The sequence below is a fragment of the Cryptomeria japonica genome, chromosome 7 (assembly GCF_030272615.1).
Source record: "Cryptomeria japonica chromosome 7, Sugi_1.0, whole genome shotgun sequence".
In the NCBI taxonomy this organism is placed as follows: Eukaryota; Viridiplantae; Streptophyta; class Pinopsida; order Cupressales; family Cupressaceae; genus Cryptomeria; species Cryptomeria japonica.
Genome location: NC_081411.1, coordinates 67005569 through 67033314, shown reverse-complemented (window position 1 = coordinate 67033314; position 27746 = coordinate 67005569).

Here is a 27746-nt window from a genome sequence, read left to right as displayed (position 1 = left end):
GATGACCAGTCCAAAATAACTTTTACATGCCCATGGATTACCTATTTTTAGAATGTCATGCCTTTCATATTGAAGAATGCAGGAGCAACCTATCAACGTGCCATGACCACAATCCTCCATGACATGATGCACACATTAATGAAGGACTATAAAGATGACTAAATAGCCAAATCATTCACTAGGGAAGGAAATTTAGAGATCTTGGATAAAATATTTCAATGATTGGAAAAATTCATTGTATGGCTAAATACGAAGAAATGTGTATTCAGTGTTACATTTAGAAAACTCCTAGGGTATATGGTGTCAGCAAAGGCCATTGAGGTAGATTGGGCAAAAGTACAAGCAATCATAGAGATACCACCTCCTAGAAACATCAACCAACTAAGATTTCTACAAGGAAGGTCGCAATCAAGCAGAAGATTCATTGCGCAACTGATCAACAAATGTATGCCTTTCACTTATTTTCTACACAAGAATGTTCCTTTCAGATGGGAGGTAAAATGTGAGGAAGACTTTGATTAGTTAAAGAAATATATAATGAATCCACTTATATTGGTGCCGCCAACAATGTAAAAACCACTTCTTTTATACATCTTAGCAACTGAGGTATCCTTGGGAGCTTTGCTAGCACAAGAAGATTCAATAGGAAAAGAAAGGGATATTTATTACATCAGCAAAATATTGAGTGGTTATGAAATTAACTACATATTCATTGAAAAGGTTTTTTTGGTTGTAATGTTTCCATCTCAAAAGTTTGGACACTATATGTTGACCCACACAATCAAGCTTATAGCAAAGATAGATCCATTAAAATATCAACTCAACAAGGCCACTCTAAAAAGAAGACTAGCAAAGTGGGTAATGATATTGATTGAGTTTGACATTAAATATATGGAGAGAAGAGCCATCAAGGGCCAAACAATAACAAATCAATTAGATGAAGCACCATTGTAAGATAATCATCTGATGCATATTGAATTCATCGATATAGATGTCCTAGGTGTGTCCTAGCAGTTACAACACAACCATGGGTACTATGCTTTGATGGATCTTACACCCAACATGGATCAGGTGCTGGAATCCTATTTATAACTCCTCAAGGATACAAAATCCCAAGATCTTAAAGCTTGATGTTCCCAAGCACAAACAATATGGCTAAATATGAAGCACTGGTCACTAGCATCAAAGTAGTAGTGGAATAGAAGATCACAAAGTTACAAGTCTATGGGGACTCCCAATTGATCATTAATTAGGTCATTGATGACTATCAAACAAAGTACGACAAGCTGATGCTATACAAAAGAATGGTGGATGATTTTAAGAAATACTTTGTTGAGATGAAATTTGAACAAATTCCAAGATTGGACAACAAAGCTGCAAATCCCATGGTGACCATTGCCTCTCTTCTACAAATACTGAAAAAACAAAATTGTTATTAGTTCATGGTGAAATAATTCTTTTCCTTTGCCTATGACAATCCTAATTCCCAAGTTGTATGCCACCTAGCTGGTTCTGATTTTTTAACATATGTGAAGATATATGGGTCAGTGCAAGAAGCTGAGTCCACTTTTTGACCAAAAAGTGGAAGTGTTTTCCCTGATTTCCAGATTTTGTCTCATTTGAGCTTAAATTTTGAAACACTTGGAGATTGAATCTTGGAAAAAGTTAGTAATATAAAAGATAGCCCTCTGAGTGTACTTCCCAAATATGTAACTTCTTTTAATACCCACATAATAAAAAAAAACTTTTTGAATGGAGTTTTAAAAACTATGTGTAGTCACATAAATCTGTCCATTTTAATTAAATGAATATTTTCTATTTATTTGATTAAAAATCCACTAGCCAATAGTTAATTAAATTAATATTTAATTAATTCATCTTCAAACATTCTTCTATTAATTAAATAAATTATTCAATTTATTTTAATTAATTCATTAAACCAAATTCACAATCAATTAAATGAATAAATCCTATTTATTCAATTTAATCACCTTTCCTCTTTTAAATAAATTAAATAAAACATTTATTTAAATCATTAACCCCCCCACTTGCATTTTCCTAGAAATGCAACTTGCACCTATTTATTGAAATAAATGAATTTTATTTTAATAAAAACCCTATTTTCCCTCACCCACCAAACCCACTTGCAATCCTAACCCCCTTCTAGATTCTTCTAACCCCTTCCTAATTAGCCTAATTCATCCCGTAATTATTGTCACATTCCTAAGCAACTTGGAGTCACTTCTCAAAGACTTCAAAGTCTTTGAAAAGCATTTAATGCTTTGTGTGTTCAACAATTTAACCTCTAAAAATCTTCCAAACCATTTATGGCTCTTACATGACCATTAATGGTTAATTCCACTTGCACCCATGGTTAAGGACTTTGACCCCTAACTTAACCCTCATGTAACCCATGTGTCTCCTCAAACATTTATTGCTTTGACCATGGTTATCCCTTTAACCCTTGCACAAGAGTTTACCCCTTGGATAAAAGCTTTATCCAATGGATAACTCTAACCTAACCTTAAGCTTACCTCCTAGGTTAACCCTTAGGTCATGTCAAGCATTTAATGCTTCTTCCCTCTCCTCTCAACCCCTCTCATGTTGACACTTGTCATCCTGGGATTGGGTTGAAAGCCCTCACATGGATTAAATATCATTCAATCTCGACCCTTGTTGAGATTACTCAATCTCAACCATCCATTGCTCCATTTTTCCTATAAATAGAGCCCATTTCTTCATAATCTAGATCCTGAAAACTTGTATGCATTTAATCTATAGTAAATTTTAGAGAGCATTTAGCATTTACATTTACTCTTTTGGATTAAAATTAACACTAGACTAGATAATAATCTCATTTCTAGTTTGTTCATACTTACATAGCATTTAGAGTAATCATCCACAATCTTGAATCTCCATAAGCATCCATAGTGCAAAAAACTGCTGAGAGCTACACTAATTTGGAACTTGGAGAGGAGAGGAACAAGGAAGGAGAAGCTACAAGCATGGTAGAGAGCATATGGAGAAGTTTAGTTACTTTTTGTAGACTCCTTAAGCTTTATTTTTGTTTAGTAGTACCTTTCTTGATATGCTTTCTTAGGATAGTTTTTAATTGGTGATTTCTAACACTAACATCTAACAATTGATTTCTTTTGTTTCTTGTGTTGTGTTTTTTTATCCTAATCTAACACCTGTACATTTTGCAGAGCATCATTTGGTGAACCCGATGTGAATCCAACACCCAAACAACAAATTTTTTTCCAAACTAACTTTGCATTTGGACACACAGGTCGCGCTTTGGCGCTTTCGTTCGTGTTTCAGCACTACTGCAATATGACATTTTAGCGCTATTGTTCTTACAATAGCGCTATTGTCTCAAATCTAGCATTGTTGCACATTTTATAACACTTTTGATAGTTAACTAGCACTTTTTTCACTAGTGTAGCGCCTTTGTATTTTCTGTTTAGGAAACTTAATTAGCGCTTTCATCTATACTATAGTGCGTTTGTGTTAAGTAGCGCTTTTGTTTGCACACAGAGTAGCACTATTGTAACAGAACATTGTAAAAAATGACCATGTAATCGTAAAATAAATTTTCTTAGGCTTGTGGAAGCCCACCATATTTTCGGATTTTTCTAACTGGTCGTTTCATGTGCAGGTTTTAAACTAACCCTTTTGGTACTTAAACACTTCTTTTGGTGCTTAAAATTTATAACACAAATTTCATTCCTTGCAAGTTAGGGATACATTTTGATTTGGTGTTATAAAATTTACAACACAAATTTCATTCCTTGCAAGTTAGGGATACATTTTGTTTTTGGTGCTCTAAAACTCAACAAAAATTTAATTCCTTGCAAGTTAGGGATACATTTTGTTTTGGTTCTCTAAAACTCAACAAATTTGCTTTCATTGAAAGTTAGGGCTTCATTTTTCTTTAGGTGCTTAAAATCAACAAAGCAAAATTTATTTCTTGCATTAAACTAAAAATTCATAATCAACACTTTGATTTTGTGCAAGTAAAAAGAATAATCAACTTGTTTCAAATTTTCAAAACGATTTTACTTCACGCAAATGTGTTTTTCATTAAGTTGACCAGGATTTCAAATTCTAGTTTACTGAAACATATTGCCTTTGAAGTTAAAAGAACATCATGGATGTTGAAGCAACATCTTCAAATAGATAGAATATCATTGCAATGACAAGTTAAAAAGAACAAGTGTCTTTTGTGTTTGACACACTTGTGCACAAAAGTTTGTCAAGTGGTCCTACTTCTAACACACACTATCCTCTCCCTTGGCTCTCGTGGTCCTAGGTGCAAGAGAAAAGTGTTAGTAACACTCAAGTTTTATCTTTTTAAGAGAGGCCTGCCAAGAGATCGATCACTCTTGGGAACGACCTCACACGGTAAATCCTTCGAGCCGCTATAGAAATCAGGTGAGAGCTAAAGTTGTAGCCTTGGGTATAGCTGTTCCTATAGTGTAACTTGCCGAAAGGACAAATGGGCCCCACCACAAGTTACAAGGCTCTTAAGTGAGTCACTGCAAAATGAACTTATGTCCAAAAACATCAAAAATTACTAAACACCTTTAAGTAGTAGCCCACCCGTTCTATTGATTGAGGATATTTGTGAGAAGTTCAGTCCAAGAGCATAGATGGTTTTGCTCCCAAGATACTCACCATACATATTTCCTTGAGTAGAAACATAGCTTTTTGAAAATCCACTTGTGGCTTGATGAAAGTGGTGACTCCCCCATCATAGGGATCATCTATTTGTTATGCTCGTGCAAGACTTAATATATCACATCCTTACCTGCCACGATGGGATTCATAAGGTATGTAGTACCAAAGTCGAAGAAATATCAAGATGTGGGCTGAAATTATCAGAACTAGCCATTTGACCTTAGGGATAAAGAGTATTTAAAGTGTTTTTTGTTTTAGTCAAGACCAAGTGCAAACTGAGCCGACTTTAGGCTTTGGAAAAACACCTAAAATACACTTAAAGGAAAGGGTCATAAAAAGTTCAAAGATTGGGTTGATCTAGACCCACACTTACTTGTGCTTTTTGAGGCAACATTCTTGTGTTTGTGTGCTTGCTTTGTTTTCTTGTCAAAGAAACATCATAAAATCCAAAATCCAAAACAAGTATTCATCCAACACAAACATTTTCAAAAAACAAAAGAATCAAAACAAAGAGCAATAACAAAAGGTATCAAAATCTATGACCATTCTTCACATCTTGAGAAAGAAGAAAATTCATCAACACGTCAACTTGAAGATAATACCATTAAGATCAAAGGCTTTAATCAAAAGGAGGAAATTCTTCTATCTTAATTATCTTAATAGACAAATATTTTTCTCTCATAGAGCCTTCTTACGTCACATGCGTCTTTATCTTCAAGGGAAACCAAATGAGTTTGATCAAGAGTCATTAAACCACAAAGCTTTTACGCAATATCGAGCTTTGAGTTATCACAAGAAAAAAGGAGGCAAGATCAATCCTGACTTCTTTCTAGACATTTGCATCACATATAACGTAGCTCGGGAAGAACCACCAACTCCTAAAAGAGAAGAGGAAGAATTTGTCCCATATGTGACACAAAGCTTTTATTGAAGTTAACATTTCATCTATTTTCACATTCACCTATCATCAATCTATTCCAACTCTCAAAGCATCAAGAGGTTTTTGTCCTAAGTTCTATTTTTCAAAATTGCTTGAATCAAACACAAACACATCACTTTTAGAGTGTCTCTACATCTAGGATAAACTCATCCTAAGAGGCATTTCTATGCAGGTTAACACTAGTCTATGAGTGAATCCTCTCATTACTAGGTAGTTGGGTTTGTAACACATATCAGATCTCTCTATACCTTATCACATCAAACTTTGTCAATCAAACACAACAAGCAATTCAAGGAAGAAGTTTGGTAACATCTACCTTTAGTGCTAGAGATCCATATGCAAAACTTCAACAAAAACAAAATGGCTCATACCAGATCAAGATCTAGACAATAGGATATTGAAGAGGAAGAGGAGGAAAATATCAATGAATTCCAAGAAGCTCTTGGAGGAAATGTAAATGAGGAGAATCCAAGTACTCCTACTTCTGTAGCAATAGAAAGGGCACAACAAAACCCTCTCTTTAATCGACTGTTTGATGAAATACTCAAGAGCAATGCTAATGCTCACTTTTTAAGACTTGCTTAAGAAGGAGCCAATCTACCCTTTGACTTTGATGTTGCACAATTAAGACAAGCATCAGAACACCAAAGTCGTAATGAGGATGAATGAGGTCGAGAACACATCAGATACAACCTCCATCAAGGTAATCTCCCACCTCCTCCTCCTCCGAATGATATAGACATGTTGCGGCAATAAGTTGAAAATCTTGCCCAACAACTTCATAGTGGTGTGAAAACCAATCAATTTTCACTCAATGACATTTGTCGCTATCCCTTTGATAGGACTCTTCATATGCCACCTTTTCCACGAGGGTTTGAAACACCCAGGTTTGAAAAATATAGAGGAAAGGGAGACCCTTGCGATCATGTTAGAGAATTCCATTTAGCTTGCCTCAAAGTGGCATAAGAGGACACATATCTAATGTGACTTTTTCCCCAAAGCTTGGGAGGAAAAACCACATCATGGTTTTCCCAATTACCAGGTGGCATTAGGACCTTCGAAGAGCTAGTCTAGAAGTTCCTAGCACATTACTTACACAACATTGAATGTGATATTACAATGGCTGATCTATGTAACACTAAACAAAAACTAGGTGAGCTATTTTTCAGTCTTTCTGCAATGATGGTGTCAAATGTCTAGTAGACGTTCTCTTCAGTTACCTGAACAAGAAGTAGTGGAAATATTTATTTCCAACTTAAATGACGAAATGGAATTTCACCTAGATGCCAAAGACATAGACTTTTTCAATGACATGATCACCAAAGGCTTAAAATGTGAATGGGCTCTCATAAAAAAAGGGCTTATCAAGATATATAATGAGCCAAAGGATGGCCCTCACCCACGCTTCAATAGTGACAAGCCTAACTTCTAGAACAAAAATAAGAACGTCGTCAATGACGGGGTTGTGGATGCAAGAACTATCAAAAGTGCACAACCTGTGGTCCAATTTGTAGGACAGAACCCCCCACCCAAGAATAACACAGTTGCTCCTCCAAATCAAGGATGCAATACATCTCAAGAGGAACCCAAATAGCATCAACAAAAGTTTAAACCAAAACAAACCTACACTCCCTTAGGGGAACCTATTGAAACAGTGTTATGTCAGTTGGTTTCTCAAAATCTGGTGACCTTGCCCAAAACATCAAACTACGAACCTCAAGTCAAATCTTCATGGTGGAGGGATACTGAACATTGTGATTTCCATCAAGGGAAAGGGCATAAGACAAGAAATTGTCACAGATTGAAAGATCTTATTCAGGATCTTATTGACCACGGTGAAATCGAAATTGAAGGACACGACCCAAAGACAACAAACAATGATCATCTCATGTTTAAAAATCCACTTCCATCGCAAGATCAAAGGGGTCCCTCCACTTCAAGACAAAACACAACTACCACCAATTATACAATCGTTGCGTATAATTACACTATGAATTATCTATACAATGCCGATGAACAAATTGCATCTATTACCATAAAAAATCCTAGCTCCACTTGCAATGTTGTTACACGTCACGGGAAGATTACCATAAAAGAAGCTCCACAAGGCACCCCATCTATCCCAAAGTAGTATAACCTTGTGGAACAGTTGGACAAAATGCCTGCACTGATATCTATCTTAGAGCTATTGCGCCTATCTCCATCCCATAAAAAAATCTTGGATCAAGCTCTCCAAGAGGTGTCAGTCCCTGCAAACCTAAATACAGATTAGTTCCAAGCCATGGTTGGAAATCTAAGGTCATCACCTTGTCTCACTTTCTCTAAAAGTGACAACACATCCTTCCAGCAACCTCATAACGCCTCACTCCACATTGAAGGGTTTATCAACCAACATAGGATCAAGCGAGTCTTAATCGATGATGGGATGGGGTTTGGGATAGACTAGCTTAGTCTATGCTCTTGGATCCTTCCCTTGGATCACCTGGTGTTCTCTTCACACCCTAGGGTCTCTAAGACTTCACTTGCTTGAGGAATCCCCCGACCTTGCCCAATCCACCCACCAATGAGTTACAATGCTGCTCCTAAGGTCTCACCTACTCATGAGACTCAAAACCCCTTAGTATGGCTAATAAGGGCTAGGCTTGTTCCACACCTTCCAAGGTCTTAGAAAGGATAGGTCAGATCTCTAACAAGGTTTTTCCACCCATCCATGTTCCCCCAAGAGGTTTCAAGCTTCTAACCCCTTATCGATTTCACTGTTTTGTGTTTTTACCTACAAAATAGGGCTACAAGGATTTTGACCAATTAGGCCTCCTACCAAGTCCTTTAGGGATCCCTCTCACAAATGATGCACTTTCTTGTGAAAATTCCCAAAATACTTGCTATTCATTTGGCAAGGACTCAAGGATTTTCTAGGTTTTAGGCCTCCAAGTGTCCGTACACTGCCCTAGGTGGATTTTAAGGTTTTTGAGGGTTTTTAGGCCTGCCAGGGTCACAGTGAATGTTTTGTCTTTTAGCCACCTTTTCTAGATTGGTGGAGGCTCCTCCTTCACACCAATGGTTATTCAATCACCCCTTTGCAACTCCTCCAAAGGATTCCTCCTCCTCTGACCTTCCTTGCTCTCCAAGACCTCTGCAACTTAACCTCTCCTAGCCGGGCACTGTCCGGAGTGGGTCTTTGTATGGCCTCCTTGAATTTCCAAGGGCCTTGATTGCATTGAAATATGGTACAAGGTCTTCAATTCCATTCCTCATGGTTTTATGGTGATTCCACAATGGGGAACGGAGTTATGACTCCATTTGCACAAACCAGTCCAAAACTAGACAGTGAGAATGCAATTTACAAACTATTTACAAAAACACACAACCTACAAATAAAAACCCAATCTAATTGCTCAAAATGAAATTATTTACACCATAGAAGACACTCCACATAGTTTTGCATTTAAATCAATCCATTAACTTGCTCGGCAGCTTCATTCAAACTGACTGGTAACCAACAAAATAGTCATAGTCAATTCAGTTTGCTTGGGCCGTACAATGTCTGACATCCAACCCATCAACTTAGGGTTTGAAAATAATTATACTACCCTATCCTTGGTCTATGTTCCCTTATTAGGGTTTTCCATGCCACTTTAAGGATTTTGACCTCAAGGTGGAAAAGTTGCCATGCAACTTTTGCAACTTTTGAGCAACTTTCTCAATGTTGCTTCTCTTGATTCCTAGACCCATATTGGGCTAACCTAAGGACACCACCATGGTAAAAATGACCCCTAAACACCCTAAATGCACACATACCCTCTATTTCCAAGAAATCCTCAATTTTGACTCAAGACCCTAAGATCTCCACTAGGACCCTAACTAGGACCTATGAGCACATGGCTCTAATTTTAGACACAATTGGCTTCCAAAGAAGCATAACACGCACAAAACAAAGAAGGAGGAAGAGCTTGGAAGGGTGCTCCTGCACCAATTGACAATGGAGCAGGCCTGAATATCTGTACACTACAATTGGTCACAGCATTGGGATATGCAATTGAATCAGTGGATCCTCGCATGAAGATAACAATCAAAGCCTATGATGATGCTGAGCATTCATCCAAAGGAGCTGTGATGCTACCCATTCGAGTGGGTTCTGTGGTGAAAAACATCATCTATCAAGTTTTGGACCTTCTTTTACCATACAATTTATTGTTAGGAAGACCTTGGATACATGCCATGCAAGCCGTTCCATCCACCTACCATTAATGTATCAAATTCCCGCATAATGTTGTAGAAAGCACAATCCTGGGAGATGCAAACCCCTTTGCATATTGTCATAATATTAGTCATCAACCAGAAATTACCATTCCCAGCAATAGAGAAGCCATCTCCTCCACATCATACATAAGTCCAGCCTCTCTTGCCAGTTCAACCACCACTATACCCGAGTAAGAGAAGCTCAAAATGAAAATAGTAGAGGAAGGTCCTTGAGAGTACAATATAAGCCAACTCTTTTATGTTGGAAAAATGCCTACTTCTCCTAGAACTCATGGTAAACCTCACAGTTACTTCAAACACCACTGATCAAGCCAACATGTACTTTGACGCTCTTGGAAAGAGTCAAGAGGAAGAGACCAGAGATGAAGACTTAGCAGAATGGATCTATACAGATCCTATCACCATAAAAATCTCACAAGCTAAGCTTCCCACATATCAGTATGGAAAAGGCCTTCTCATTATGCAAAGAATGGGTTATGATGGTCAAAGTGCTTTGGGACCTTGCAAGCAAGGAAGACATGAACCGCTGCAGCCAGAATTATAGCCCAAGGATAATACAGGCTGAGGCTTTCAAAAATAGATCCTTCCTAAGCTTAGATTCAAAGGACAACCCAACCAACCTCTATATCAACCTACTACAAAGAGACCACCTTTTATTATAAAAGCAGCATCAACACCCATAACAACTGCCCCAATGAGGCTAAAAATCCTAGCAAAACCATCCATAGCACCGCCCATCCCACTTATCAAACTAGTAACCCCATTAGTAGTAGAAATCACATCAAAAGCACCCTTAGCAGTGGCAACTATATCAGAATTCCCAGCAGTATCAACAACACTAGCAATTCCAGTAGAAGCAGCAGAGTCAACACTACCCATACTCCCCGTATCGGATTCATTGATCCCCATAATCCTTCCTACAGCATCGATCATTTCATCTACAAAGATACATCAACCAATAACACCTGTAGTGTTTAACTCAAAGGATATCCCAGTATGGTACAGTAATCGACTACTAGAAAGTGACTCAGAGACCGACTCACATGAGAGGGAATTTGATTCCATACAGCTTAATACTTCAGATGAGGAAGACACACCACCACCACCACCTCGCAAAGACATCCTTGTTTATGGAGAAGCATAGATAATGACCTGTTGGGTTCCTGAGCTGGAAACTTCTTCCATAGACCCTACATCACATCCTACGCCTAATTCTGACATGGAGAGTACCATCAACGACCTTCACCATAACATTTTAACCCTCACTAACATATCTAATGAACTTAACCTAATCGATGAGGTAATGCCCATTATACATACTAAACTCATCGAATGGAACCAACCTAATCCCCCATGCCTTGACCACTTCCAAAATGATGAAGTGATCATTGAATTTTTAGAATTAAGGGATAACATACCAAGCGGGGATCACAAAGCTGGATTCGCCATAGAACTTACTAGCGCAACATACTTTAGAGCGGATGCCAAACCTTTTAGCTACAAAAATATAACAATAAAACATGGATCTTCCAGTGAAAACCACATTGTGGCATTGTTTGATCCCACAACAGTAAAAAGAAAGAGCGTATCCAATGGTGAAAACCTCTTTGATGCGCCTGAGGATGAAAAGTTTGACATCCTCCCCTCTAGTACAGAACAAGAACGATCAACAATTCTCATCGAGGAAACAAAATAATACAACGTGGGGACTCCTGAAACTCCTCACCACATACATTTGACATCTCTTTTAACTCCAGAGGAACAAACTAAGCTTGTAGAGTTCTTCCAGAAGCGCTAGATCAACTTTGCATGGTCATGTGTAGACATGCCTGGGCTTGATCCTGATTTAGTCATGCATCACCTCACCATAGCAGAAGGAGCCAAGCTTGTCAAACAGAAACTTCACAAAATGCATCCTCAGATTGCAGTATTAGTCAAAGCAGAACTCAAGAAACTTCTAGATGTTGGTTTTATTAGACCCATTGATTATGCAGACTAGATATCCAACATTGTACTTGTTGGAAAACCAAATGGGGGCATCCGTATCTGTACTAACTTCAGATATTTGAACAAGTCATGTCCTAAAGATGACTTCCCCCTACCAAACATCGACATAATAGTGGACCTAACAGCAGGACATGCCATGCTTTCACTCATGGATGGCTTTTCAAGATACAACCAGATAAAGATCACACCAGAAGATCAACATAAGACAACCTTCACATGTCCATGGGGAACATACTACTGGAATGTAATGCCTTTTGGTCTAAAGAATGCAGGAGCGACCTATCAACAAGCAATGACCACCATCTTCCATGACATGATGCATACCATAATGGAAGATTATGTTGATGACTTACTGGCAAAATCACTCACAAGAGAAGGTCATCCAGACATATTAGAGAAAATCTTTGACAGACTGGAACAATATCATGTTCGACTCAACCCAAAGAAATGTGTCTTTGGAGTAACCTTAGGGAAACTTCTAGGATACATTGTCTCAAGTAAAGGCATTGAAGTCGACCCAGCAAAAGTCAAAGCAATCATGGACATGCCACCTCCAAAGAACATCAGTCAGCTAAGGACATTACAAGGGCAGCTACAATCCATTCGAAGATTCATTGCACAACTGGCAGATAAGTGTCACCCCTTTACATACCTGCTACACAAAAACACCCGCTTTTAGTGGGATACCAGATGCCAACAAGCATTCCAGATGCTTAAAGACTATCTCTTGAATACACCATTGTTGATCCCACCAATTCCAAGCAGACCCCTATTACTCTATATTTTAGCAACAAGTACAACATTAGGTGTACTACTGGCACAACATAATGCAGAAGGGAAAGAGTGAACTATCTACTACATCTCTCGCACACTGGTTGGCTATGAACTCAATTACACCCCTATTGAGTGAGCTTGCCTAGCAGTAATCTTGGCAGCTACTAAACTAAGGCACTATCTATTAACACATAAAGTACAACTCATCGCAAAGATTGATCCACTCAAGTGCTTACTCAGCAAAGCAGCATTAACAGGTTGCTTGGCCAAATGGGTGATGATTCTAAGTGAATTTGACATCGAGTACGTGGACCATAAGGCTATCAAAGGACAAGTTATTACAGATCAGTTGGCCAATGCACCACTCATAGGCGACCATCCTCTCATTTCCAATTTTCTAGATGAAGAGATATTCATGGTCACAGTAGCACAACTATGGAAACTATACTTTGATGGTTCATACACTAGACATGGCTCGGGGGTAGGCATTTTGTTTATCACACCTCAAGGTGACAGCGTCCCAAAGTCTTACAGGCTCACATTTCCATTCACAAACAACATAGCTGAATATGAGGCATTGATCACAGGACTCAAACTTGCCCTACAATGGAAGTTACAAGAACTACAAGTATATGGCGACTCCCAACTGGTCATTCGGCAAGCAACAGATGAATATAAGACCAAGGATGACAAACTCATGCCATACAAACAAACGGTGGACAAATTAAGGGCATCATTTACTACTATCACCTTTGAGCAGATACCCAGTGATCAGAATTGAGCTGCTGATGCTATGGCTACTATCACATCTCTCCTAGATCTTCCACCAAATTCAACACACTATGAGTTCTTGGTCGAATAGCTTTGGATTCCCGCTTATGATATCCTCGGATCCGAGATGATATGTCACCTTGTTAGTTCTAAATCCCCAGGGTACGGTGAGTTCTAAACCTACCTCCGCAATCACACACTTCCTCCTAACCAATCAAATAACCAACATAAAACCTTCATTCGCCAAACCGCTCGATATACCATTATTGTTGAAACCCTATACCGACGCAGTCTTGATGGTACTCTCCTTTGATGTCTAGAATAGGATGAGATAAAAAAGGCCTTGGAAGAAGTACATGAAGGAATTTGTGGGACTCACTCAAGTGGCCCATCACTAGCCAAGAAGATCATATGAGTTGGATACTATTGGCCATCAATGGAAAAAGACTCCTACTATTTTGTTAGAAAATGCAAGAAATGCCAAATTCATGGAGACTTGATACATGCACCCGCACAAGATTTGCAACCGATCACAACACCATGGCCTTTTTGTCAATGGGGACTTGACCTTGTGGGTAAAATTAATCCATCCTCATCCAACGGCCATAAGTTCATTATTACCGCCACCAAATACTTCATAAAGTGGATTGAAGCTGTTCCACTTACCCAAGTCACTGGCAATTAGATCACATCATTCATCCTTAATTACATCATCTGCTGGTATAGTGTACCCATGTCCATCATCACAGATAATGAGCTTCCTTTCAAAAATCAGGATGTCCGTGAGCTCTGTGAGAAATTTCACATCCAACACCGCTTTTCCACTCCCTATTATCCACAAGTTAATGGTTAGGCTGAAGCATCAAACAAGAACATATTAAGAATCCTCAAGAAGACAGTCAATGATGTCAGTCGTGATTGGCATGTTTAATTGAATCCAGCACTATGGACATACCGAACTAGCATTTGAACCCCTACAGACGTAAATCCCTACTCACTGGTCTATGAAGCATAAGCTATCCTTCCTATCGAAGTTGAAATACCATCACTATAGGTTTCCTTGCATAATCTGATAGATGATGAAGCCTATAGGGTCTCACGTCTTCAAGACTTAGAGCTACTTGATGAGAAGTGACAAGCTGCATACAATCACCTCAAAGCCTATCAGCAGTGCATGAGCAGAAGCTATAATTATCGAGTCAGACCTCATACATTTGAGGTAGGTAATCTTTTTCTTCAAGAGAATCCTCATAACCAACCCAACTGAGAACATCAAGGAAAATTTGAATCAAATTGGCTGGGTCCATATGTTATCATTGCTGTATTTGGGTTCGAGGCATATTAGTTGGCTACATCAGAGGGAGAACCGCTAGCAGATCTGATCATCAACATGCACCTCAAACGATTTTATAAATAAGCTGCACAGAGCATTAGGCTCCCCTACATACCGGCAAAACACCAAAAACATTCAGATAAATGTCCTGAAGAAAATACAAAAAAAAATCAAAATAGTCAAGAAAAATCATGCATCCAACTGGTGAACAAACACTCCAGTGGCACCTTGGGTAAGTATGATGGTGAAAAACTTGGCAAATAGGTGCCACTCATAAAGGCTATGGCTCCATTGTCTTTCAGGCTTGTTGCGATCACATTCATTACATACACACATCCATCCATCCAAACCATGGCTTGTTAGTGATCTGCAATCAAGAAAAGTACTTCATGCGTCTTGCATCTCGCTTTTTCATAATCATGTGTAAAACTGGGGGCAATGCCCTTAACCTATCTGATGGAAGTGGATTCTACATTACTTGTGATTCATTTAGTTCTTCATTCAAAACTATCTCTCAAAATCCAAAAACATTCAAAACAATCACAAAATACCAAAAACATTCAAAATCACAAAAATCCAAAAACATCAGAAAACATCGAAAATCAAACAAAAAAATGGCAGCACCTTGTACATATGTTTTTCAAAAGAAGATACCAAACAAACATTGTGAAGTACTCCAACGATGGCCACTTATCCGATCAACCAAACAATCAACATCAACACACACACTGTCTTAAAAACAAGGATGCATCCTTTCTTAGCAAAACAAAGACAAGATGACATTTTTCTTTGACAAGAAAATTTTGTTTAAGCTATCAAATACTTGGTTGATTTGTGGGTTATTTATATATTTTAGGTTCCTACAGCATTGTTTGTGTATTTTCTACGAATCATTCTGATGAAGTTTTGGGGCATGTTCTAATGGTGTCTACGTGGGAAGTTCACTAAGCTACGTGATCTTATGCGAAATACAGTCATAGATCACTACTGCTTGCTGACTACAATGTATACCTCGACCATATGAGCATGAACCATTATCGAGGATCCATATTCTTTATTCTTTATATATATTGCCTACAGATACAATGCTCCATCCTTGGTTCCTACTACCTCATCCAAACTAGATAATGGTCTATCTCTGACTACGATATGAACTTCTCTCAGGATATGATTGGCAAAACATCAAGGAGGACGTTCCAAGTCATGCATAAAAATAGATAATCATTGTCTGTTCCGTAAGAAATACTCAGGTCAACTTGATCCATTATATCAAGTTGCTTGTATTAACTTACTATATCAAAATCCATGTAAGGCATACTCAGGTCATCTTGAATCATTATGTCAAGTTGCTTCTATTCTCTTACAACATTTTAAAAGCTCAATGATAAAAATAAAGCACTATGGATCATCATTCCATCTCATCCGTTTATATTGCATTCCGTTCCATATCGCCCATCCATCTCCTCATTCATTATTCAGATGCATGGTTTTGAATGCAAGTGTGAACAAAGTTAATATGAGCAGTTATGAGAACATTGAGTTGGTATTGAATACAATCGCAACAGAGTACTTTGATACATCATCAGTGCATCATGCAAAGTCTAAACAACCTTGCATTCATCTATCACAATCATAGTCATTACATTTAGTTGCATTTGCATCGCATACATTTTATATCATTTAGTTGCATAAAATTTCATATAGTTCATTATCATTTATTAACATTAGTCTTATTATATCATTTCATCATTGCATAATCATAACATTTTAGATTCATATGACAAAATTGTGCTTGATTGTATTAGCCATTATTATGCATTCATTTAGTGTCAGTTACTAATCATCATTTATCCTTTATCATCATTTATCATTTATCATTGCATACATGTATTTATCTATCCATTAGTTAAGTGAATTCATTTATCTATTTAGTATATTTTTTTATATATATACCCATTCATTTCATTTCATTTAGGATTCATTACCAACATGCATTCATTCTACTTTTTTAATTGCATTAAGGTGTAGTTATTCATGATTTGCATTATCATTTCACTTCATCATGTTTTTCAACATTTAGAAACATCAACAAAATCATTTGCCTTAAAAAATTGGTTCATACATTATCCATATGTATTCATTTAGAAATCATCATTTAAACATTTGTACTTTACATTTGTTTATCCATATTACACTCATCTGACAAAACCATCTAGATGTATTTACATATGTATTCATCATTCATTTAAATGCATTATATCATAAACATCATTGCATATCATCATCTCATTATCTTATCAAAATCCAAAGTACCCTCATAACCATCATCACATTTACATACATACATAATTCATTCCACACATTATATTGCATATCATTGCATTGTCTCATCAAAACTACAAACCAAAGTACCATTATAATCATCATTGCATTATGCACACATAATCATCATGGCATTACATACATAAGGCATTACATCACCGAACACATCATGCACGCATATATCAACCTGCATATACATGTTAGCATCATGTCATACAATATGCATATAAACATCATGTAAAAATAAATCATCATAAAAACATGCATATAGGAATCATCTCATAAAAATACATACATATAGCAAGTACAAAGTATCCATCTAAGCATAAAATCATAAACTCATCATCATACATCAACATCCATACATATCATCACAAAATATGGGATCTCCTCATATATCATATCATATCGCCAAAAATATACATGTATCAGAGTACAATGAAGTCCAAAAGAAATCGGCTACCAAGAGCCATCCACGACATAGTCCAAAATGATAATATACATGCATACAAAATGCTCTCTCAGATAACACTCTGACCAGATGCTGCATCACCTGTACCACCATCACCACCTATTCCTCCACTAGCTCCTGCACCACCTGATCTATCTCTCCGGGGAGGACCCATCACACCACCACTGCTTTGCATCCTCTGAGACCGCTCTGATCTCTCTCGACGCATCTATGAATAACTTAGTGCCTGTCAACTAGATGGAACCTCCTGCTCATATAGGCCCCACCAGTAATAGGCCCCGCCAGTAATCAACCTCTCCACCTGCTCTCCGTACCTCCCTCGCCAATGCCTCCACAGATGGCCCATGTCCCGGTACTCTCTCTAAAACCCTCACTCTCTCCTGCAATTGGATCACCCTGTCCATGGCCTGATCTCTCTCCAGTAGCACTACAGCCAACTCTGACTCTTGTGCAAACAACTGCACATCTCTAGCCGCCACCTCTGCCTTTAAATCCTCTACGCCAGTCTGCAAAAATCCTATCATATGATCTCACAGATCTCCACCTATAGCTCCCTCCCCCATATCCATAGGTACATCTCCAGTGGATCCCTCTCCCATGGCTCCCTCCTCTGTCTCCATAGGTACCTGTCTCTCACTTGCATCCCTGCCACCTAATCGTATACCTCCCTGCATCAAAGGTCCCTAAGATAGCCGTAATGGCTGACCACCTCTCCCTCTCCACTATAACCTACCACCACCCCCACCTCCACCTCCAAATCCACCACCTCCTCCAAATCCACCATCCCCTCCTCCACCATCCTCCCTCCCCAATCCACCTACTACTCCGCGACCTCCTCTCCTCCCCTGTCTCTATCTCCTCTCCTCCTCAAAATCTGGAATGGGCTCTGCTAGATCTGATAGCCACAGAATCAGATGAGCTACAATATACTACGTATACTCCTCTAACACTCCAACATCCACTACCCCCGACCTTATATGCCATGGTCTCACCTGTAATATGTGAAACTTTGCTAATGCTTGATCATATGGTAATACTGACCCCCATAAATACTTCTCTCGGACTACCCGTGCATACTCTCCTGAACCACTAGGCAATCCCTACCTCCACCCAAACTGTCTCAACACTCTGCCTAACAACTATCTCTCCACATTGTAGGTTGTCCTACCAATGAGAAATCGAGTCATGAAAACATACGGCAATGCCTCCGCATCATCCTCCCAGGGCTCACACTCAATGTATGGCCTCCAAATCACTGTATCCAAATCATCCAGTGCCCGTCGCCACCACTCTAACTTCCTTAGGTGGGGCTGACTCATCATACCACTATACATATATACATATGGCTGGTCCACTACTTGAAATCTCAGACTAACTGGTCAGGTAACTGGTAAGTTCTCCCACGCCCAGATATGCAGCAGTGTGATCCCTACTCCCAATGAGCCCCTCCTTCGGTATACTACATCATGAAGCTCCTAATATAAGTGCACTAGCATGCACGGTCCCCATGCGAACCGAGTCCTCTTTGTAATCATCTGCTCAATCACCTGCCCCCAACCAACGATAAGTCCATGAGATTTTCTATCTAGACACAACAATCCCCCAACAATCCCTGATAGCGCAATTGGTAAAGGCTCGTACAGAGCTACTATATCCTCCTAGGCTATCGATCCATCATCAATGTAGACATCCTCCTCAAAAAATCTCTGCACTACTGCAGTCCCCCACGCTCGGTCATATGTCACTAGCTCAACTCAAATAGGACTATGTAGGATGCACCATACATCCTCCAGTGTCACAGTCATCTCCCCTGTGCCAAGTGAAACATGCATGTCTCACTATGTCACCGCTCTGCCAATGCTGTAATCAAACCGCGATTCATCGAATCATAGGCATATACATCACATCGTACAGGCCTGTCGCTACAATGCAATCCACCTCAGCCTTTGTCAACTAATTGCGCAACACTTGTGTGGCGGGATGCCTCTCGTGCAACTGTAAGATGCAAAGATCCTCCTAAACATGTGCATCAACCATCATCATCATTTTTTTTGTTTCAAACTTTCTTAAGTTTAAACCTAAACTATCAACAGATACTTTGATCAAGTATCTTCGAGTCTCAATAGGTAAGCAATCATGACACACCTAGACTTCAATAGACATTTATCCTAATGACTTAAGTCTCATTAGAGCTGCTATGGTTCAAAACAACTCTCACCTAATCTGTCCATCCATCCATCATTGGCATTAGGAGATTTTTGTTCAAACACATTGGGGCATCTATCTTCCTCACAAACGCGCTATTTTGTACACAACAACGCTCATAACCTAACAAAAACGCTCAAACAACCAGGCCATAGCGCTCAAACAACAATAGCGCTACATTGACTATACAAAAGCGCTCATATCTTGACAATAGTGCTCAATTAACTACTCAAAAGCACTCAAACCACAATAGCACTACATTGGTTATGCAATCGCGCTACTTAAACAACAATAGCGCTCAATTAACTACTCAATAGCACTATCAATCTAATAGCGCTCAAACAAATAGGCAATAGCGCTAAGCTTTACAAAAGTGCTCAAACCACTACGTAATAGCACCATAGTGGCACAATAGCGCTAATTAAGTTAACAACAATGCCAAAAACACAGTTTTAGCGCTATTGTCTTGACTCAACTTGGGCCTAACTAAAAACCTATAAAAAATGCACAAAAATCAAAATTTCAAATTCACATACCGTTGGTCCGTAGTCGTCTGACCGTTGGAATCGACAGACTCACTCTAATAGGTGCTCTGCTATGGGTACCGACACCCTGACTGCTGCTTGCTCCTCCAAAAAGTCACTATCAGAGGTCAAATTTCACTATGACTGTGAATGCAAATGAGCCTGTTTTCACCCTTTTCCCCCATATAAACCCTTCGTCGTAACCCTATTTTTCCCTCGCTCACTGCCATGGTCCCCGTGAACTTCCCGAGCCTCTCATTTCTCCATTTTATCTCCGATTTCTTCTATTTTTTACCGGTATTACTAAAATCTTCTCTTCTACCATCTTGCCAATTTTCATTCTTTTTCGAGAGATCGCCCGATTTTTTGAAATTTTCGGCCCATCTCTCGAGGGGGCATACCACCCATTAAATTAACATTTTATGGGGCATTTCTTCACACCTATTTTTCTTTCTTTGAAACAACGTGATAAATCGCACCATCTCAAAGAGGGGCAAATGTAGTCACATAAATCTGTCAATTTTAATTAATGCATATTTTCTATTTATTTGATTAAAAATCCACTAGCCAGTAGTTAATTAAATTAATATTTAATTAATTCATCTTCAAACATTCTTCTATTAATTAAATAAATTATTCAATTTATTTTAATTAATTCATTAAACCAAATTCACAATCAATTAAATGAATAAATCCCATTTATTCAATTTAATCACCTTTCCTCTTTTAAATAAATTAAATAAAACATTTATTTAAATCATTAACCCCCCCCACTTGCATTTTCCTAGAAATGCAACTTGCACCTATTTATTGAAATAAATGAATTTTATTTTAATAAAAACCCTATTTTCCCTCACCCACCAAACCCACTTGCAATCCTAACCCCCTTCTAGATTCTTCTAACCCCTTCCTAATTAGCTTAATCCATCCCCTAATTATTGTCACATTCCTAAGCAACTTGGAGTCACTTCTCAAAGACTTCAAAGTCTTTGAAAAACATTTAATGCTTTGTGTGTTCAACAATTTAACCTTTAAAAGTCTTCCAAACCATTTATGGCTCTTACATGACCATTAATGGTTAATTCCACTTGCACCCATGGTTAAGGACTTTGACCCCTAACTTAACTCTCATGTAACCCATGTGTCTTCTCAAGCATTTATTGCTTTGACCATGGTTATCCCTTTAACCCTTGCACAAGAGTTTACCCCTTGGATAAAAGCTTTATCCAATGGATTACTCTAACCTAACCTTAAGCTTACCTCCTGGGTTAACCCTCAGGTCATGTCAAGCATTTAATGCTTCTTCCCTCTCCTCTCAACCCCTCTCATGTTGACACTTGTCATCCTGGGATTGGGTTGAAAGCCCTCACATGGATTAAATATCATTCAATCCTGACCCTTGTTGAGATTACTCAATCTCAACCATCCATTGCTCCATTTTTCTTATAAATAGAGCCTATTTTTTCATAATCCAGATCCTGAAAACTTTTATGCATTTAATCTATAGTAAATTTTAGAGAGAATTTAATATTTACATTTACTCTTTTGGATTACAATTAACACTAGATTAGATAATAATCTCATTCTAGTTTGTTCATACTTACATAGCATTTAGAGTAATCATCTACAATCTTGAATCTCCATAAGCATCCATAGTGCAAAAAGTTGCTGAGAGTTACATTAATTTGGAACTTGGAGAGGAGAGGAACAAGGAAGGAGAAGCTACCAGCATGGTAGAGAGCATATGGAGAAGTTTAGTTACTTTTTGTAGATTTCTTAAGTTTTCTTTTTGTTTAGTAGTACCTTTCTTGATATGCTTGCTTAGGATAGTTTTTAATTGGTGATTTCTAACACTAACATCTAACAATTGATTTCTTTTGTTTCTTGTGTTGTGTTTTTTTATCCTAATCTAACACTTGTACATTTTGTAGAGCATCACTATGTTTTAAAAATGCCCTTTTCAGGACCGTACCATGCATGTGTACGACCAACACTTTTTTACAGAATTAAAGTTATTTTCTCAAACTGTTTTGGGAAATGGTTTGTAACACACTAAAGATTGATGAGCATATTTTTTTGTATTTTTTTTAAAAATATTTTGTTTTTAATTAATTTTTTAATTACTGTAATTATCCTTTAAAATTTTTTATATGTACGACCCACATAATTTGACGTAAACTTAACATTTTTTTTTAAATAGAAAATAATTTTGTGTAGATTGATGACATAATTTTTTTAAAAAAAATTCATTAAAATAAAAAAGTTATTAAATTAACAAAATTAGTTAATATTTCAAGTTTCTGGACCCGATTTAATATAAATTAAATGAAAAATAGTTAAAATAATCAATTCTTAAATAAATTTACATATTTAGAATCTAGACAGTATAATCTGAAATGGGTTTTAATTTCGTATAAAAATTCTCTAATTACAGGCACATAAACTATTTCAGAAGTTCATATTTGTGCTTTCATTCATGGAGATTTGAATTTGCAGGTCCATGTCTCAGGTGTGGCCATCTTAGGCCTATCTCGGGCCTAATCCCAAGCCAAGTGGCAGGTTGCGGAATCAACTTCCACAAAATGGGGGCTCGTTTATAAAACGGGGGACCGTTCCTTTTTTTAACCATTGGATTTAGCAACGGGTCCTCGTTTTTAAAACGGGGGGCCGTTCCTAAATAACTGTTACCATAAATAAAAAGATAGATTGCATCAATTTACCACAATATCATTGAAATCTGTACTGACAAACATTTTTTACAACATTTGGGAGTACTTTTAAATATTTTTTACACAAATTTGTGAAGAACTCGGTAAAAAGATATTATTTTTTGAAGAGGAGTTTGTAAAGATGGGTTCTAAGCAACGTCAAAAGAAACAAAGGAAGACAATGATAGTAGACGAAATTCAAGCACAAAGAGAGAAGGAGGCAAAACGCCAAAGAGATTGAAGATCACAACAACAACAATTGAATAACACTTCTGAAGCATCTAGTTCAGTGCCCATTGTAGATGAGACCATTGAAGAGATCATGATGGATGCAAGAAATGTAGAACCAAACATGGGTATGCCTGTTGATGCAAATATTCATGTGGATGCGAATCCTGATATGTTTTTAAATCCCCAAGACTATGATGCCAATTAAATTACTGATTTAAATGAAGTTGGATCTAAATTTCATACACCAATACGAAAATAAATAAAAATTGAAAATATTACACCACCCTCTCTGAAAGAAAATGAATGTAATTTGTTTACTATTGATACCAATGTGCTATATAATCTTAATGGGTTAGTTTCTTGAAGACAAATCAAAATACATGCGAACAGATTATATAAACAATTTTTCTATAATAAAAAGTTAGGATACCAATGTCAATTAATGCTACAATTAATAAAAATGTTAAAAATGCATAAAGTCATGAAAAAAATATGTATTTATGCAAAACCAAAAAGTAAAGATGAATCATATAAGCAAGTTGTATCTATTGTTTCCAGTGCCATCGATTCTATCGGAAAAACAAGTCGATCTAAAGATAAGAATGTGACACAGAGTTATAACAACTTCTATAGTTGACAAAACAATTGATAGTAAAAGAATGTTAAGTGATATAAGTGGCTATTTAAACTTACATTGTAGAACCTTGTCAAGAGCTGCCAAAAGAAGAGACATAATTGAAATTGATCCACTAAACCATTGTTGGAGTTTTAATGGTAAACTTCAAAGGTCGGGCATGAAATTAAATGATGAAACTAAATAATTAATTGCAAAATTTTGGCTTGATAACACTAGAGTTTCATCAAATGCTAGAGATGTTTTAAAGTTAAGGGTGGGATCAAAAATTCGTGATCCTCATCCAAAACATCTTCTTGACATGACTCAAACTAAATTCTTTAAAAAACTTAGTGATGAATCTGTGTTAAAGAATTTATGAATTAGTCAAAGATCATTTGAAAAATGCAAACCCTGGTATGTTAAAATCAATAAACAAAGAATATATTGTTCTTGTAAAACTTATCTTTAGTTTCGTTACTATTATGATGTTGTTCGATATATACATTATATGTTGCATGGTAATGATCTTATGCAGGATTGTGATGTTTATGTTCCAACTGAAACTATAAAAGATTTTATTGCAAGTTTATTTTGTAAACCACCTAATGAGCAATTATTTCTTTCTAGTTCATGCATTTATGGCCTTTGCAATTTATGTGGGAACTATTCTTTGATAGGTGAATGTTTGCATGAACATGTTTCATCTGAGTTTGGACAAAAAATGATTGATGTTAGGACATTTAAAAATATAGAATACCCTCTAAATGATGGAAAGATGGGGAAATGTTTAGAATTGATTACAAAACATAATAGTGTGAATGCATTTATCAGTGAGTTTAAAAGTCATATTGTTCCAGAATATGTGAAACATTCCCAACATGCCCGATGGCTTGATGGACAGTTTCACATATGAAAGAACAAATTTCAAGTTGGAACAATAGTAATAGTTGTGGATTTTGCAGAAAATTATACTCTAAAACCACAAGAGGAAACTCAATCACAGTACTACAACTTAGTGCAAGTGGCCATATTTATGCACATTATATATGGACATGACCATGACAGTACAGAAGATAACAATTTTTTTTGAGGGAGTATCATTTCTATTTTAGTGATAATCGATTACACTCGTCAGAGTTTGTTCAACATTGCTTAGAGTTATTTCATGATAATCTTAAGGAAAGAAATATTGACATGAAATGACATATGATATGGTTAGATAACTGCACTGGACAATTCAAAAATGCAAGAATGATTTATTGGCTATGCAAAGTTCACAAGAAAACCAATGTCCAACATTTATGGAGTTTTTTTGAAGCAGGACATGGTAAGGGGGAACACGATGGAGCTGGTTCCTATGTAAAAAGAGCTCATTCTAGAGAACAATTGAAATTTGAGGATGCAGTGAAATTCAGAGATGCTCGTGTAGTTGTAGATTGGTGCAATTCAAAGTTGTCAAAAGGTTCAACTGAGAACTCCGCAATTCGACGTTTCTTCTAGTTGGTAGAGGAAGATAGTATTCCTATTCGGCATGATTGTAATACCATCATTGGATCAGCTAAATGGCATTCATTTAAGAGTTCTAATTCAAACACATGGACTATATTCACAAGGGAGTTGCTTGCTTTTTTCAGTTTTGTGTTTCCAGAGATTGAGAATTTTGTGAGAATAAAGAATGGGTTGAAGAATGGCAACAAAGATCATTGACACCCATAGATGCAAATGATTTGCATAAAAGAACTGATGAAGATATGGATGAGATGTTTGTATCAAATGAATATGACCACATTTCAAGTCTTATACAACAAGGTAAAATTGTTTTTGAAATTTGTTTTGATTTATTAAATAGTACATATATATGAAATCTTACAGTGTATATTTTTGTTTTTATTTCTCATTAAATATTAAAATAAAATTGTTTTGTGCACATGACATGTCTATGCTATTGTTGCACCAGAGGACAATGAAGAGGGGACAAAGTATTGGTTGGCTTGATGTGTAGAACCAAAACATAAGCTAACCACTCCTCGAGTATATGATGATGGTTATGACTATCCAACATGATCTATGGTTGTTGTTGGCACCTGGCTACGCAAATATCTAACAAGAAAGAATGGATTGCCCGCATTTGAAGATTATGAATTAGAGAAGAATATTATACATTACTTGCATTTGGTAGTGGCAACTAATATTAAATTGGATAGATATCGTGGTAGACCTGCTAAGAAACAATTATGGACTCTCTCTATGGAAGAGCACGAGACAATTATAGATGCTTTGCAAAAGATAGAGGATGCAGATGGTATAACAAAATGAATATCAAGTAAGTTATAATTTGAACCCTTAATCCACCTCCCTTTGAAAAGTCGTGATGTATATTTTATATAGCATTTTAAATCATGCATCATAATTATAAAATATAATCTAGTAATTTTGTTTCAGGTCTACCACAAGTAGAAGGCATCAATGAAAACCAAATTATTTGTGCATAATTTATGTTTGATTTTGAATAATTACAAGTAAGTTAAAGTTTTGTACCCTTTGAAGGGTCGTGATGTATGCTTTATTTTGTATTTTAAATTCAATGCATCCTCATTATAAAAAATAATCATATATATATATATTTTTTCTAGGTCTCTCAGAGTAGGCTTGGCCTCAATGACTACTATTGTTTGTGCATACTTTATGTTGTATTTTGAGAGATATAAATCCTTATTATTATAATTTAAATAGACTATTTTTATTTTATTTTAGATAGGTCTGCTTGATTACACTTTGTGTAATATACATAAATGAGAGACTATCGGTCAAATTTATGAATGAGATAATTATGTTTTAATCAAGTTTTATTCAATATATTTGTTTTGATACTTTTCTCTTATCATCATTATTATTTTTTTGATCGGTAAGAGTCTGAAGCCAGAATTTTATTAATCATTATTAAAATTTACATAACTCCACTCGTGCGAGCACCAGTAGGAAAGAGTGGAGGCAAGAAAACCTTCGGCCTTAGCTGGGACCATAGTCCAAATAATCTCTACATCTATTTACAAATAAGCACAGATTCTGAATAGTACAATAGCACCTCGAGCTAGGGTGAGCAGGTGGGAAGATATTTTCTTTCCCTTACAAGCCCATATTACATTTTTCAGATATCACTTATCTCTATGAGCTTTGTTTTTTAGTATGGGCATTGATTGCATATAGTCATCTTTCATCCTATTATTTGTTTGAAGATGGTATTGCACCTCCTACATGGTTACAATTGAAGAAACTTGCCCAGACTGTTAGTAAAATTTAGTATTCTATTTGAGGTAAAATTTTATCTTCCATGCTCGAAAACTTCCTAAGCCAAATATCCTTTTGGCCCTGTCATCCCAGAATTTAAACAGAGAAATGTAAACAGAACATTATAAGCAGCCTGATTTGACATCCTACTATGTTGTTTCTAAATTTTGACCTTAATTTTCTAAAATTATAAAGTAGTCGATATGACATATTTATAGGCAAAGTTTGTAGGTAATATCCCTATTTTGAAAAATGATCATCCAGAGTTATGAATCACCTATTTACCATCTCTTGTCTATGAACCTTGATGCTATCCCTGATAATGTATGATATCCAAGATGAAATTACAAAAGGGGGTTAATGGGATTCTATCACTCCTGAGTCCAACATAGAAGCTCATATGTGTGGATTAAACTCAGATGAGTTTCATGGCAAAATTTAACCTACCTACTTACCCAAAATATTGTGCATGTCTGTCGCTAGATCGCAATTTGAAATGCTAAATAACTTCATAACCTGTGATCGAGCGACTTAACCGTGTCGCATGATCGCCAGTTAAAATGACTTAACCGCGAACAACTGGCGACCTTGCGCTAACATAAAATCACACTGGCT